Source organism: Lytechinus variegatus, chromosome 12 (genome assembly GCF_018143015.1).
Source record: "Lytechinus variegatus isolate NC3 chromosome 12, Lvar_3.0, whole genome shotgun sequence".
NCBI lineage: Eukaryota > Metazoa > Echinodermata > Echinoidea > Temnopleuroida > Toxopneustidae > Lytechinus > Lytechinus variegatus.
Window position 1 is genome coordinate 34,761,423 of NC_054751.1, and position 15,464 is coordinate 34,776,886.

The 15,464-nt window shown below is 34.0% G+C and overlaps 11 non-coding genes across 11 annotated transcripts; all 11 read right to left on the bottom strand.

Moving 5' to 3' along the window:
* Nucleotides 1-2,743: 2,743 nt before the first annotated feature.
* On the bottom strand, nt 2,744-2,825 carry TRNAL-AAG. Its single transcript has one exon. It is a non-coding gene; the product is annotated as a tRNA-Leu (tRNA).
* Nucleotides 2,826-3,769: 944 nt separating this feature from the next.
* On the bottom strand, nt 3,770-3,851 carry TRNAL-UAG. The gene has a single exon. It is a non-coding gene; the product is annotated as a tRNA-Leu (tRNA).
* Nucleotides 3,852-4,569: 718 nt separating this feature from the next.
* Nucleotides 4,570-4,651, bottom strand: TRNAL-UAG. The gene has a single exon. It is a non-coding gene; the product is annotated as a tRNA-Leu (tRNA).
* Nucleotides 4,652-5,336: 685 nt separating this feature from the next.
* Nucleotides 5,337-5,418, bottom strand: TRNAL-AAG. Its single transcript has one exon. It is a non-coding gene; the product is annotated as a tRNA-Leu (tRNA).
* Nucleotides 5,419-9,163: 3,745 nt separating this feature from the next.
* Nucleotides 9,164-9,245, bottom strand: TRNAL-UAG. Its single transcript has one exon. It is a non-coding gene; the product is annotated as a tRNA-Leu (tRNA).
* An 827-nt stretch (nt 9,246-10,072) lies between these two features.
* On the bottom strand, nt 10,073-10,154 carry TRNAL-AAG. The gene has a single exon. It is a non-coding gene; the product is annotated as a tRNA-Leu (tRNA).
* Nucleotides 10,155-10,775: 621 nt separating this feature from the next.
* Nucleotides 10,776-10,857, bottom strand: TRNAL-AAG. The gene has a single exon. It is a non-coding gene; the product is annotated as a tRNA-Leu (tRNA).
* A 302-nt stretch (nt 10,858-11,159) lies between these two features.
* On the bottom strand, nt 11,160-11,241 carry TRNAL-UAG. The gene has a single exon. It is a non-coding gene; the product is annotated as a tRNA-Leu (tRNA).
* Nucleotides 11,242-11,813: 572 nt separating this feature from the next.
* TRNAL-AAG lies at nt 11,814-11,895 on the bottom strand. Its single transcript has one exon. It is a non-coding gene; the product is annotated as a tRNA-Leu (tRNA).
* Nucleotides 11,896-12,494: 599 nt separating this feature from the next.
* Nucleotides 12,495-12,576, bottom strand: TRNAL-UAG. Its single transcript has one exon. It is a non-coding gene; the product is annotated as a tRNA-Leu (tRNA).
* A 2,282-nt stretch (nt 12,577-14,858) lies between these two features.
* Nucleotides 14,859-14,940, bottom strand: TRNAL-UAG. The gene has a single exon. It is a non-coding gene; the product is annotated as a tRNA-Leu (tRNA).
* Nucleotides 14,941-15,464: the final 524 nt, after the last annotated feature.

The window sequence follows — 15,464 nt, forward strand, 5'->3', positions numbered from 1 at the left end:
TGCGAGCAAATTCTCCAAGATTGTGTTAGTACTGAATTTATAGTGATTTCACAGGGTTTTTTAGTAAAATTAAAGTGTGTCATTTTTTGGTAATACAATTATCAGGTCATCAGTATTATGTAGTAATGTGGATGAAAGGTTTTTAATGTATTTTTTAATCCCTTTAACGTGGGAAATATATAAAAAGAAAATTATTAGTAGATCTATATGCAATACAAAACATCGACAAAAAATGATAAATGCACAAGAATAATTCAATAAAAACAGGTACCAGAAATAGAAATGGATTTATAAATGGGTTAGACTTTCTGATTTTGAGAACGAATGTAGAATGTCTTTCACACGGTAAAATACAACTGTGTGAATAGTTTTGGGATGCCACTTGAAACCGAGAAAATGAACAAGAATTTTTTTCGACATCAGAAGAAAATATAGTGTGAATGAAGAGAGTAATAATAAATATTTTTGAAATATTTGCACTTGATTGCCAGAATGTTACGTCAGTGCGCCCGTATCATTCGACTCAAATGGATTCGGCGCCTGTAAGTTTCTATTTACTAATAAAGTGGCGAAGACGTAGAGGAAATGGAGTCGTCGCAACATAAGCTTTCTTAGATTCCATGAACTTGAAGAATGATATTGCACAAGGGATGTCTTCATTTAACTAATATTGCCCAAATCTGCACAAGATTTATTTCATCCATAAGCTATAGTACGAACATGTGGTGTATGGAATCCTAATGTACTGTCTACCATATAATATAATTCAATTCTTATTGATTTTCAAAATGAAAGTAGGCACAATTCTTTGTAACAAACCAGAATTCATATCACTATAATTACTGTATTGTTTATCATGCTCTTGAAAGCTTGGCGCGACGCAGCTCAAAGAAAGGGGATGATATATCAACTTTATTGAGCACTACATAGGGGCCTACTTGGTGACGTTCAAAATGAGTGGCGTTGTTCTTTTTTAAGCTTGAAATGAAAAATGCGCTGCACCATTTACGCGCACTTTGTGATAATAATGATAATAAAAAGGCTGATGTGGGCAGTAGCGACATGCCAGAGGTGAAAGGAGTGCAATCTGAAAGATCCCTTCAATGTCATGAAATAATTATTGCATCTTAATATTCAACATTTTTCTTTATCCAAGATAATCTGTATATCTATGTCCACATCGGTGTACAATATGTCTCTTTCAAATATGGAATGTGGATTAAAACAGATAAATATGCATTTAATTGCTTCATAGTACTCCAGCACCATAATATACAGAGTGGATTTCGCGCAATATATGTACAATTTATAATTCCTGATTCATTACTATAGTTGAGCCACCAGAAATATATCAATTCAGTTTGAAAGACGATAGACGATAATTCATACAACACACTGTGTTAACTCTAATAGAAAAAATCCCAATGCTTGCTGATAATTAATCTAGAAAGACCTTTCCAATTATTCTTCCTCATGAGTCCCTTCTGGGGAGCGTTTCATCAACATTTTTGTCCGACAAGTTGTCAGATCTGACATCTTTCCTTGATTCTGATTGGCTGAGAGGTACTGTTACTATGGTAATTGTCGGATAAAACAGAACTTGTCGGACAAAGTCCCTTCATGAAACGCCCCCAGAACCATAATTATGAGCTTAGTGAACCTGCTATACATGTATAATACCATCAAAATAGAATGATAAACCAGTCCACGTATACCAAGTAATCCTCTCCTCTTCTTCATTGTCATCTGTATATTTTTATATAATCTTGACCACAATACCGTACCAGATAGAATATTCGTGTTAGTTGAAGCAAGGAGATGTCGTCACTACGAACTAGGCGAGAGTTTATGTTTGCGAACGTGACCGAAATCTTGTGGCATCGCGAAATATTATCGATCCCATTTTCCCCCTGACCACCAAGAATTCGATTTCGCAGATAAGAAGGGGAAATCAAACACCCGTTTTGGTCCATATTGTAAGCGTTGCTATGGTTAGTGAAAATGGAAAGGAAACAAACGGCGGGCACACAAAAAGGAAGGATAAATGTCATTTTTTTTAAAACCATATTTCTCATTCTTTGTTGGCGGATCCAATATCCAATTTTCAAAGATAGCCTAGCGTATACGACAACAATCTTTTTTCAATAAAATTTGGCAATATATTTTCCACTGGAAACTCGAAAAGATTATATGCTAATTGACAGTTTTGTGTTGATTTTCTTTTTTTTCTTCATTGTCTATTTTTTTTGCTTGACCTTCGATTTTCATGAGCTTACTTTTTTTCAATTTCAAATTAACATTTGTTTTCCTCCATTTTACAACATTTCGTCACTTTTGTTAACAAGAATTCATATGAAATCAATTACCATAAAGAATATAAATATATACAACTTATGTGTAGAGAAGAAGGCGTAGGTCTTTAGAAGCACATGCTTGTGGCGGGATACGCCTGTGGACATATATACAATACACAAAATACAATACAAAGATAAGAAGGGATAGAAAAAGAGAAGAGAAGAAAACGAGAGAGGGAGAAGTGAGCAGGAAGACGGGCAAGAGTTACCGAGTACCGAGCAATGTGAAATTTGAAATATTTTTTTAATGTACATAAGAAAATAAGTTTAACCATGGAAAGTGGAGTTATTATATAATTGTCAAAAACATACACTTAAAGCGTATCTCCACCCGTCAGTACGGGAGGAACATGATTAATTGACAGAATATAAAAAAAATTCAAAACTAATGGCAGCGGTGGGATTCGAACCCACGCCATCGAAATGACTGGTGCCTTAAACCAGCGCCTTAGACCGCTCGGCCACGCTACCTTGATAAAATATGACCCTAATCCATCTTAGTCTCTGGTTAATCTTTAAAAAAAAAGAGTACATAAAGTTTATATAGATCTGATTCGGGGTCTATGTTATTATTTCTTTGCAAATAAAATAAATATTAGTATATCGTGGTAGAAGTTTAATGATTTCATTATTATAGAAAGCATGTGAAGTTAGAAGTAGATTAGGAATAACTAACAAAAAATGTGTTGTAATAACCATTAGCGAGCATTTTAAACTTGAATTAGTCAGAAGGACGTGAACATTTTAAAAACATTACATTTATGAAACAAATTAAAGCTAAACTGGATACACGAAAATCAAACTTATGATGAAGATACAAACATTAGACTTAGCGATGAGATACCTATTTTTCCAATACTTTTCAATCGCCGTGATGAATCAGACATTTTTTTTTATAAATCTAACTTTTTGATTTGATTTTATTGTTTACTTCTGCAATTACATCATTCGTATATAATACATTTTCCATAACATAACAAACATAGTATTTGAGAACTTTTTTTGGCATGAATCATAACTAAATGTACTAAAATTATCATTACAAACAAAACTGATCTCATACCAAATTAGTTAACAATTACATTTACAATTTGCCATGCAAGCAGTCAAATGAAATAATTAAATGAATTAAAAAATGTTGAATGCTACTGAGAAGAATGTATTTTTCTTTTTAGTGGAAATAAAGTTTATATTTTACTTAGCCATTAACTTCATTACCCCCCCCCCCGAAAAATATGGATATGAGATCATGCATAATACTATCATTAGATCGAGTTTTTCTTCCCGCTATCTATTACGAAGTAATATCTTCTATTTGAACGTTTGTCCGACAATTTTTCAAAACCTATGAAAATATCATGATGAAATTGAATAATTATTTAAAATAATATTTAAAACTTGAAAAAAAAAAATTATGGCAGCGGTGGGATTCGAACCCACGCCATCGAAATGACTGGTGCCTAAAACCAGCGCCTTAGACCGCTCGGCCACGCTACCTTGATAGAGCAACTTCTCCAATCACCACATTGTCTGGTACGTAAAAGATAGTACAACAGGTTACCCAACAGTGCTGTAAGAGCTTAGATACCGATTCGATTGTTTCAATGTCAAATCCGGAATCAAATATGTTCTTAAGTTTGCGCAAATAAAATAAATGTTCGTAGCCAGTTGTGGAAATGTAATGATTGAATGATTAAAGAAATAGGAAAAGTTAGTCGCATATTGTAAGTTACGAAAATAGGTGGCCTAATTATCAAAAGCGATCACGAAAACTTTAAATAGTGAGATTGATGTGAACATTTCAGAACATTAGGTATATGAAACAAGTTACCATGATTCAAGCTATAGTAGATATACGTAAATCAAAACTATGGAGAAATTAACAATTTATACTTAAGGACGAGATATCAATCATTCCTGTTTGGATCATTTTCAATAATTATTATGTATAGGGTTTTGGAAATATCAATTATTTATTCATAGCTATCACGCACAAGAAATTAAGCATTTAAAACAAAAATATCAAATGCAACTGAGAAGAATGTACCTTTCCTTTCCATGCGTTCATTAGAAGTTCATTTTATATGAAACTAAGCTGTTTACTTCATTAAATCACACTTTCCCATAAAATGGATATGAGAAAATGCATATATACAGTTACAAAACATTACCTTCTGTTTCCAAATTAATCCGACTTTTTCCCCAAAAACACAAATGGCAGCGGTGGGATTCGAACCCACGCCATCGAAATGACTGGTGCCTAAAACCAGCGCCTTAGACCGCTCGGCCACGCTACCTTCACATCGTACCAAGATAAATCACCCTCCCACGTTAGTCCTGCATTATCTGATTAATCTTTAAAGAGTATAAACGATATTTCAGCATGTTATCCATCAGTGTGGCAAGAATATAAATATCGATGCTATTGTTTAAAATATCCAATCTGGAATTAAATATGTTCTTGATATTGTGCAAATGAAATAGATATTCGTATATAATGATTTCATCATTATGTATAAAAGGAAAAGTAAGCAGAAGGTTGATAGTTACAAAAATGAGTGGTGTTATTATCATTAGCGACATTTTGAAATTTAATAAGTCAGATGGCTGTAAACATTTCAAAAACATAAGTTTTGAATTAAAGCTACATTAATTAAACTTAAACCAAAATTTTGACAAAATAAAAGCAACTAGCGATGGGAGACTTACTATGAAAATTTCCAATTACCACGATGACTTTTAAACAAGCAATCAATATTTCTACCAACCACTCAAAGAAAATAAAATGATCGAATGCTATTGAAAAAATACACCTTTCTTTTCTGTAGAAATTCATTTTATATTAAACTCAGCCAATAACAGGGGCTAATTACTTCATTGAACCACCATACAGTTACAGAACATTACTAGTTTCCCTCACACTTTTCATTACGGATTAATATCTTCGATCTGCATAATAATCAAAAGATTTTTCAAAACTAATGGCAGCGGTGGGATTCGAACCCACGCTATCGAAATGACTGGTGCCTTAAACCAGCGCCTTAGACCGCTCGGCCACGCTACCTTGATGTGGTACAGTACTAAATACATTAGTCTTTATATTGTAGAGTACATAAAAAAGATCTACAATAGTCAGGGGCCTTAGCAAAATTTTGGGGACAGGATTTACAAAAGCGCAATTTTTTGCATGTGGGTCCCTGGTATCAAAAGCATTAATTCTAGATAGGGTGCCCTGAAATCGGTGAAGGGCACCATATTTTAAAATGCTAATTTATGCAAATTTTATGCAAAAAACTCATAATTCACCTATCTCACTAAAAATAAATTTCTCATGCCCAATTTGTGTGCATTTGGGTTTTCTTTTGCTAAGCATTTAACTGCAGGTCGATTTTTATAAAATTGGTGAGTATGAATCAATTTTTAAGGTTAATTTATGCAAATTATATGCAAATCACATGTAAAAACACATGTATTACCATATATCGACATATAGAATTGTCAAAATCACAATTTTTTTCCACATGTGTCACTGGTACCAAAAGCATTAATTCTTGATAGGATGCCTCGATATCAATGACTGGAATCCTTTTTCATAGGGCTAATTTATGCAAAATTATGCAACATCACACTATTCACCGTGAATTAATGTATATGTATAGTACAGACCTAAACTTTTCTATAGAAGCCTATTTCTTTTCTTTTTTTTCGGGGGGTGGGGGTATTTGGGATTTATTTTGACGGGGCATCAAATCTAGATTGATTTCTGTACAGCTTCTGAATAAGAATCAATTTTCAATTTTAATGCAAATTTATGCAAAATTTATGCAAATATGTGTAAAACTCATCAACTATCCTTTTTGAGGTTTTAAACCGAGGGACAAGCACATAACACTATGCATATGAGACACTGTTACACAATTCATTCATTACATGGTGACTTTCTATGCGACCAGAGGAGAGCATCATGTTTAAAATTCAAATTTATGCAAATTATAAATCCTGTGCATATCCCTTTCACAATTAAAAAAAACCCGAAATCATATGGAAAAGATAAACAGTATTTCATCTTTCTTTTCAAAGCAATTACCGGGTCAGATTTCTTTCCCAAGTAGAGTTTTCCCCTGTCAGAAAGAGGAGGGTATGTGGATGGTTCTCATGGCAGAAAAAGCTGTTCATGTCTGCCCCTCTGACAACTATGTACATTTTTTTAGAACAGGGACACATAAGATTTGAGCAAAGAGACCTGATCCTCCTTCTTTTTCTGTCGTCCCTTGATTGAAGGTGACTTGAATAATTTCAGTGATTTTTCTTTATTGGCTTATGAATTGATCTCTATCTCTAAAACTAAGGTAACACCAAGACCAAATTATCCAAATCAACTTTGGGCTGAATCAGAGTCGAATCTGTCTGGAATAGGTCCCGAATCAGAGCTATCGATTTCCCAAAATAATTGTCCAAGTGCCTCCCCAAAATTAATTCAACCGAATTCCATCCAAATACATCCTAAATGTGGCTCAAAAAAATGTGTCTTGGCCACATTCTGGAGCATTTCGGAGGATATTCGGCTGGTTTTAAAATTTCCAAGACAAGCAGAATCTCTCCACGAATGTTTCCGTTGGGGAGGGAGAACAGAATAGTCCCGGATCCTTCCGAAGCGATTCCGGGAGCTCCCCGAATCCGAGATGAATAAGTACCGAATCCAGGCCATTTTGGGCAGAATTGATCCGACTTTGTTCGGGAGAATTTGGTTTTGGTGTAACCTTTTGCTTAAAGCTAGGGTTAGAACGGAATCGAATCAGCTGCGAATCCATCCATATACACGTACTCTGGTGGTTTCAGGAATATTCTGTTTTGCCTTTGTAAATGCAAGAAAATTTGGGAACATTCGCTGAAAAATTCAGCTCATTTTGAAATGTTCAAAACCAGACGAATACCCTCCAGACTATTCCCGAATGTGACCACAACAAATTCCATTCGGGCCACATTCGGGATGTATTCCGATGGAATTCGGTTGGATTTTTGGAGGCATTTTGGGGTATTTTGGGAAGACTCGATTCGTATCAGTCGTAGAGTAATTAAAGGTCCGACTCTTGCCCCCCCCCCATATCGTACGAATCATTACTCGAATACACAGAAGAATATAGACGAATGAGATGAATGGCCAGAAAAATGGCATCCAAAAAGCTGCCGAATCGGTAAATTATAGCCCATTTCGAAAGAATCTGGCACATTTTCGGAAAATTCTGTGGCGTACTTTGCAAATTCGGGCATAATCGTTCGATTCGGGTCGTTATTCAGGTCGTCATTTGGCGAAAATCGGAGGATTCTGGCCGCTCTGGCTGGACTTTTGCCACTGTTCCGGTTGGAATACGGCTTTATGCTTTATATGATTAGTCAATGGAATACAGCTTCATACATAAATTATTGTTAATTTACATAATATAACACACTTTTGCATGGAAACAGGATTTTCAATAGCATACAATTGAAGATTTGAATTGAGTGATAGATCTACTTCAACAGTTTGGCCCCTTTTCCACTGTTAAACCCACTGGAATGGGACTAATTTACACATATAAAATAATTGCTAATTTACATAAATTAGCATATTTTGCATGAAGACGGGATTTTCAATAGCACGTTTGATAGGGAAATTAAATCTATGGATCTGATAGAGATTTTCTTTAAGTTTGGTTTCTTTTTATTCCTTTTTACTAATTTTTACTATTCATGCATAAATCAACTGCTAATTTACATAAATTAACATATTTTTGCATAAAAACATGATTTCAATATCATGTTTGATAAGGAAATTTAAAGCTATTGACCTAAAAGATACTTTCTTTGGTTTGGTATCTCTTTATTTACTTTTATTAATCAATTCCTATTGGCATATGGCTTCATGCATAAATTACTGCTAATTTACATAAATTAGCATATTTTTGCATGAAGATGCAATTTTCAACACCATGTCCTGTGGGAAAAATTAAAGCTATTGACCTGATAGAGACTTTCCTAAAGTTTGGTATCTTTTGAAAAAAAAAATATTAATTGATTCCTAACGGCATATGGCTTCATGCATAAAATACTGCTAATTTGCATAAATTAGCATATTTTTGCATGAAGATGCAATTTTCAACACCATGTTCTGTGGGAAAAAATGAAGCTATTGACCTAATAGTGACATAGGGAAAGTTTGGTGCTTTTGTAAACTCTGTCCCCAAAACTTCAAATTTAAGGCCTAAGGCCCCTGACTACAATGCATGGTCCAACTTTTAAACTTCCAAGGTGAATGTGTTTAAGATCCAAATTCTATTCGGTACAAATTAAATAAATGTTCGTACATATTTACGGAAGTATAATGATTATATAATCATAAAAATGAAACGAAGATGAAAACATATTGATTGAGAACTACGAAATTGTTTAATTGCAATCAGCAACCATATGAATGTTGAACAGAGGGGTGTAAATGAGTCAGAAACATTACTGTTTTTTTTTATAAAACTTATGTTTTTGACTCTTCTACACCCGTCTGATTATGAAACTAGGTACATTGGATATACATTTATTGTATGACGAGTAAGCTATTAGGATATTTTTCAATCACCATGAATGTCTACCAACCACTAATAATAATAACAACAATAATAACAACAACAATGATAAAGATAATGCTACTACTAATGAGAGCAACAACAATAATAATAATAAGCATAATGTTACTGAACATGAGGAGTTTCCATTGCACCTCGAATACGACTTGATATCTTATATTTGAATATTAGTCCAAAGATTTTCAAAACTTATGGCAGCGGTGGGATTCGAACCCACGCCATCGAAATGACTGGTGCCTAAAACCAGCGCCTTAGACCGCTCGGCCACGCTACCTTCACATCGTACCTAATGACATCACCCTCCCACATTAGTCCTGTAGTCTCTGGTTAATCTTTAAAGAGTATAAAAGATAGTTCGATCAGCATGTTATCCATCATTGTGGCAGAGATATAAATATCGATGCTATTGTTTAAAATATCCAATCTGGAATCAAATATGTTCTTGATATTGTGCAAATGAAATAGATATTCGTATATAATGATTTTATCATTATGTATAGAAGGAGAAGTGAGCAGAAGGTTGGTAGTTACAAAAATGAGTGGTGTTATTATCAGTAGCGACTATTTAAAGCTTAATTCAAATTCAAATTTATTTATTTCACTTCCATCAAACAAAAACAAATTGTATACCATATATAAACATAAATATTTGTATCCGTTGCAAAAAAAAATAATAATACATATGTTGTGAAAAAAAACCACAAAGACATTAGTCAGATGGATGTGAAAAATTTCACAAACATAATTTTTGAATTAAAGCTACATTATTCAAACGTAAACCAAAATTTTGACAAAATAAATGCAATTAACGATGAGATACTTACTATGACGATTTCCAATCACCACGATGACTTAGATTTTTAAAATGGCAATCAATATTTCTACTAACCACTCAAAGAAAAAAAAAGATCGAATGCTATTGAAAAAATGCACCTTTCCTTTCTGTCGAAATTGATTTTATAGTAAACTCAGCAAACTACAGGGGCTAATTACGTCACTCAATCACCGTACATATACAAAACATTACGAGTTTCCATCAAACTTTTAACTACGGATTGATATCTTCGATTTGAATATTAGTCCAAAAATTTTCAAAACTAATGGCAGCGGTGGGATTCGAACCCACGCCATCGAAATGACTGGTGCCTTAAACCAGCGCCTTAGACCGCTCGGCCACGCTACCTTGATGTGATACAGTTCAAAACGACATTAGTCTTTACATTTGATATAGTACATAAAAGATTTACAACGCATGGTCCAACATTTAAACTTCCGAGGTGATTGTGTACAAGATCCTATCCGGCGTTGAATAATTTCTATTTGGTACTAATGAAATAAATGTTGGTAGATATTAACAGAAGTATAATGATTGTAGAATGAAAAGAAGATGGAAAGAGATTGATTGAGAACTACGAAAATATTTAATTACAATCAGTAACCATATTAATGTTGAAATAATCAGAGGGGTGTTAATGAGTTAGAAACATTACTGTTTTTTATAAAACTTATGTTTTGACTCTTCTACACTCGTCTGATTATGAAACTAGGTACATTGGATATACATTTATTGTACGACGAGTAAGTTATAGGATATTTTTCAATCACCATGAATGTTCACCAACCACTAATAATAATTATAACAACAGTAACATCAATGACAACAAAATAATGATAATACTAATAACAATAAGAACAACAACAACAATAATAAAGCATGTTACTGAACATTAAGAGTTACCATTGCACATCGAATACGACTTGATACCTTATATTTCAATATTAGTCCAAAGTTTTTCAAAACTAATGGCAGCGGTGGGATTCGAACCCACGCCATCGAAATGACTGGTGCCTTAAACCAGCGCCTTAGACCGCTCGGCCACGCTACCTTGATAAAATATGACCCTAATCCATCTTAGTCTCTGGTTAATCTTAAAAAAAAAAGAGTACATTAACTATATATAGATCTGATTCGGGGTCTATGTTCTTATTTCTTTGCAAATAAAATAGCTAATGAGAAAAATGTACCTTTCCTTTCCATGCGTTCATTAGAAGTTCATTTTATATAAAACTAAGCTGTTTACTTCATTAAATCTCCCTTCCCCATAAAGTGGATATGAGAAAATGCGTGCAGTTACAAAACATTACCTTCTGTTTCCAAATTAATCCGATTTTTTCCCCAAAAGACAAATGGCAGCGGTGGGATTCGAACCCACGCCATCGAAATGACTGGTGCCTAAAACCAGCGCCTTAGACCGCTCGGCCACGCTACCTTCACATCTTATCATATTAAATCACCTTCCCACATTAGTCCTGTAGTCTCTGGTTAATCTTTAAGGAGTATAAACGATAGTTTAGCATGCTATCCATCAGGAGAAGTAAACAGAAGGTTGATAGTTACAAAAAGGAGTGGTGTTATTATCACTAGCGACTATTTGAAACTTGATTAGTCAGATGGATGTAAACATTTCACAAACATAATTTTTTAATTAAAGCTACATTACTTAAACGGAAAACCAAATTTTTTTCAAAATAAAAGCAATTATCGATGAGATACTTACTACTATAATGATTTTCAATCACCGTGATGACTCAGATTTTTAAAATAGCAATCAATATTTCTACCAACCACTCAAAGAAAAAAAAATGATCGAATGCTATTGAAAAAAAATCCATCTTTCCATTCTGTAGAAATTCATTTTATATTAAACTCAGCCATTAATAGGGGCCAATTACTTTATTAAACCACCATACAGTTACAAAACATTACGAGTTTACCACACACTTTTTACTCCGGATTGATATCTTCGATCTGAATATTAAGTCCAAAGATTTACAAAACTAATGGCAGCGGTGGGATTCGAACCCACGCCATCGAAATGACTGGTGCCTTAAACCAGCGCCTTAGACCGCTCGGCCACGCTACCTTGATGTGGTACAGCTTAAAGCGATCTTAGTCTTTACATTTTATAGAGTACATAAAAGATTAACAACGCATGGTCCAACATTTAAACTTCCGAGCTGATTGTGTTGAAGATCCTATCCGGCGTTGAATAGTTTCTTTTTGGTACAAATGAAATCAATGTTGGTAGATATTTACGGAAGTATAATGATTGTAAATGAAAAGAAGATGGAAAGAGATTTAATTACAATCAGTAACCATATGAATGTTGAAATAATCAGAGGGGTGTAAATGAGTTAGAAACATTACTGTTTTTTATAAAACTTATGTTTTGACTCTTCTACACCCGTCTGATTATGAAACTAGGTACATTGGATATACATTTATTGTACGACGAGTAAGTTATAGGATATTTTTCAATCACCGTGAATGTTCACCAACCACTAACAATAATAATAACAACAATAACATCAATGACAACAAAATAATAATAATACTACTAATAAAAAACAACAACAACAATATTAATGTATAATGTTACTGAACATTTGGAGTTTCCATTGCACATCGAATACGACTTGATACCTTATATTTCAATATTAGTCCAAAGTTTTTCAAAACTAATGGCAGCGGTGGGATTCGAACCCACGCCATCGAAATGACTGGTGCCTAAAACCAGCGCCTTAGACCGCTCGGCCACGCTACCTTCACATCGTACAATTTTAAATCATCCTTCCACATTTTGTCCTGTGGTCACTGGTTAATCTTTAAAGAGTCCAAAAACGATAGTTCAGCATGTTATCCATCAGTGTGGCAAGAATATAAATATCGATGTCATTGTTAAAAATATCCAATCTGGAATCAAATATGTTCTTGATATTGTGCAAGTGAAATAGATATTCGTATATAATGATATATAATGATTTCATCATTATGTATAGAAGGAGAAGTAAGCAGAAGGTTGATAGTTACAAAAATGAGTGGTGTCATTATCATTAGCGACTATTTGAAACTTAATTAGTCAAATGGATGAGAACATTTCGCAAACATAAGTTTTGAATTAAAGCTACATTATTCAAACGTAAACCAAAATTTTGACAAAATAAAAGCAATTAACGATGGGAGACTTACAATGACGATTTCCAATCACCACGATAACTCAGATTTTTAAAATAGCAATCAATATTTCTACTAACTACTCAATGAAAAAAAATATCGAATGCTATTGAAAAAATGTCCCTTTCCTTTCTGTCGAAATTCATTTAATATTAAACTCAGCCAACTACAGGGGCTAATTTCGTCACTAAATCACCATACGTATACAAAACATTACGAGTTTCTCTCACACTTTTTACTACGGATTGATATCTTCGATCTGAATATTAGTCCAAAGATTTTCAAAACAAATGGCAGCGGTGGGATTCGAACCCACGCCATCGAAATGACTGGTGCCTTAACCCTATCTAGGCCGGGGGGGGGGGGGGGGCTCGGAGGCCCCCCCTCAACAAATCGCGTGATATTTTTGTCGCGCGAAATTTTTTGACCGCACCGCTCGCTGACTTTTTATTTTCAATTCTTGCGCAACTTTTGAGACCAATTTTGCGTTACCCAGGTACGTGGTTCCGAAATTACGCAACATTATGTAAGTGCATGTCAGACCGAAAATTGCTCAAAAACGTGATTTCATGTACAAAGTCAATGCAAATTGTGTTTTCAACCAAAATTCATAAATGTATGATTATTTTTAGTTTTTCTAGTCTAAATGTATTCATCTTATGCTTTTTATGATCAGAGAAGAGTCCCCAACAAATTTCATTGAAAAAACAATGAAAAACAAAAGGTCAAAAAACAAGGAAATACATAAGAAATTGCAAAAAACAATATAATACATAAGAAAATGATTTGATATCACAATTTTTTTCATGTACACTTGCTAAGGACACCACAAAGAGTTTCTATACCAAAAATTAGTACATTTGGAGCTTTATTTAGGGAGTTAAAGGGAAAAGTATGATTTCGCATACTAATTACGCATTAATTAGCATAATCACTTAATAGCGATTCGCATGAAATAAATTACTATACAATCTTGTAGATTATGCTCCAGGCAACCCGCGTGCCAATTTTCGGCGCAATCGCGCGGTCGACGGCCGAGATCTTGGGGGGGGGGGGGCCTGGGAGGCCCCCCCCGGCCATAGGAACTCCCAAAATACCCCGGCCTAGATAGGGTTAAACCAGCGCCTTAGACCGCTCGGCCACGCTACCTTGATAGAATATGAACCCTTATCACCACATTGTCTGGTTTATAGAGTGCGTAAAAGATATGACATCATGTTACTCATCAGTGCTGTAAGAGCTTAAATACCGATGTGATTGTTTTCAATATCAAATCCGGAATCAAATATGTTTTTAAGTTTGCGCAAATAAAATAAATGTTCGTAGCCAGTTGTGGAAATGTAATGATTGAATAATTAAAGAAATAGGAAAAGTTAGTAGCAGATTGTGAGTTACGAAAATAGGTGGCCTAATTATCAAAAGCGATCACGAAAACTTTAAATAGTGAGATTGATGTGAACATTTCAGAACATTATATATATGAAACAAGTTACCATGATTCAAGCTATAGTTGATATACGTAAATCAAAACTATGAAGAAATTAACAATTTATACTTAAGGACGAGATATCAATCATTCCTGTTTGGATCATTTTCAATAATTATTATGTATAGGGTTTTGGAAATATCAATTATTTATTTATAGCTATCACACACAAGAAATTAAGCATTTCAAACAAAAATATCAAATGCAACTGAGAAGAATGTACCTTTCCTTTCCATGCGTTCATTAGAAGTTCATTTTATATGAAACTAAGCTGTTTACTTCATTAAATCACCCTTTCCCATAAAATGGATATGAGAAAATGCATACAGTTACAAAACATTACCTTCTGTTTCCAAATTAATCCGATTTTTTCCCCAAAACACAAATGGCAGCGATGGGATTCGAACCCACGCCATCGAAATGACTGGTGCCTAAAACCAGCGCCTTAGACCGCTCGGCCACGCTACCTTCACATCGTACCAAGATAAATCACCCTCCCACGTTAGTCCTGTAGTATCTGATTAATCTTTATAGAGTATAAACGATAGTTCAGCATGTTATCCATCAGTGTGGCAAGAATATAAATATCGATGCTATTGTTTAAAATATCCAATCTGGAATTAAATATGTTCTTGATATTGTGCAAATGAAATAGATATTCGTATATAATGATTTCATCATTATGTATAAAAGGAAAAGTAAGCAGAAGGTTGATAGTTACAAAAATGAGTGGTGTTATTATCATTAGCGACATTTTGAAACTTAATTAGTCAGATGGCTGTAAACATTTCAAAAACATAAGTTTTGAATTAAAGCTACATTATTTAAACTTAAACCAAAATTTTGACAAAATAAAAGCAACTAACGATGGGAGACTTACTATGACAATTTCCAATCACCACGATGACTTTTAAATAAGCAATCAATATTTCTACTAACCACTCAAAGAAAATAAAATGATCGAATGCTATTGAAAAAATACACCTTTCCTT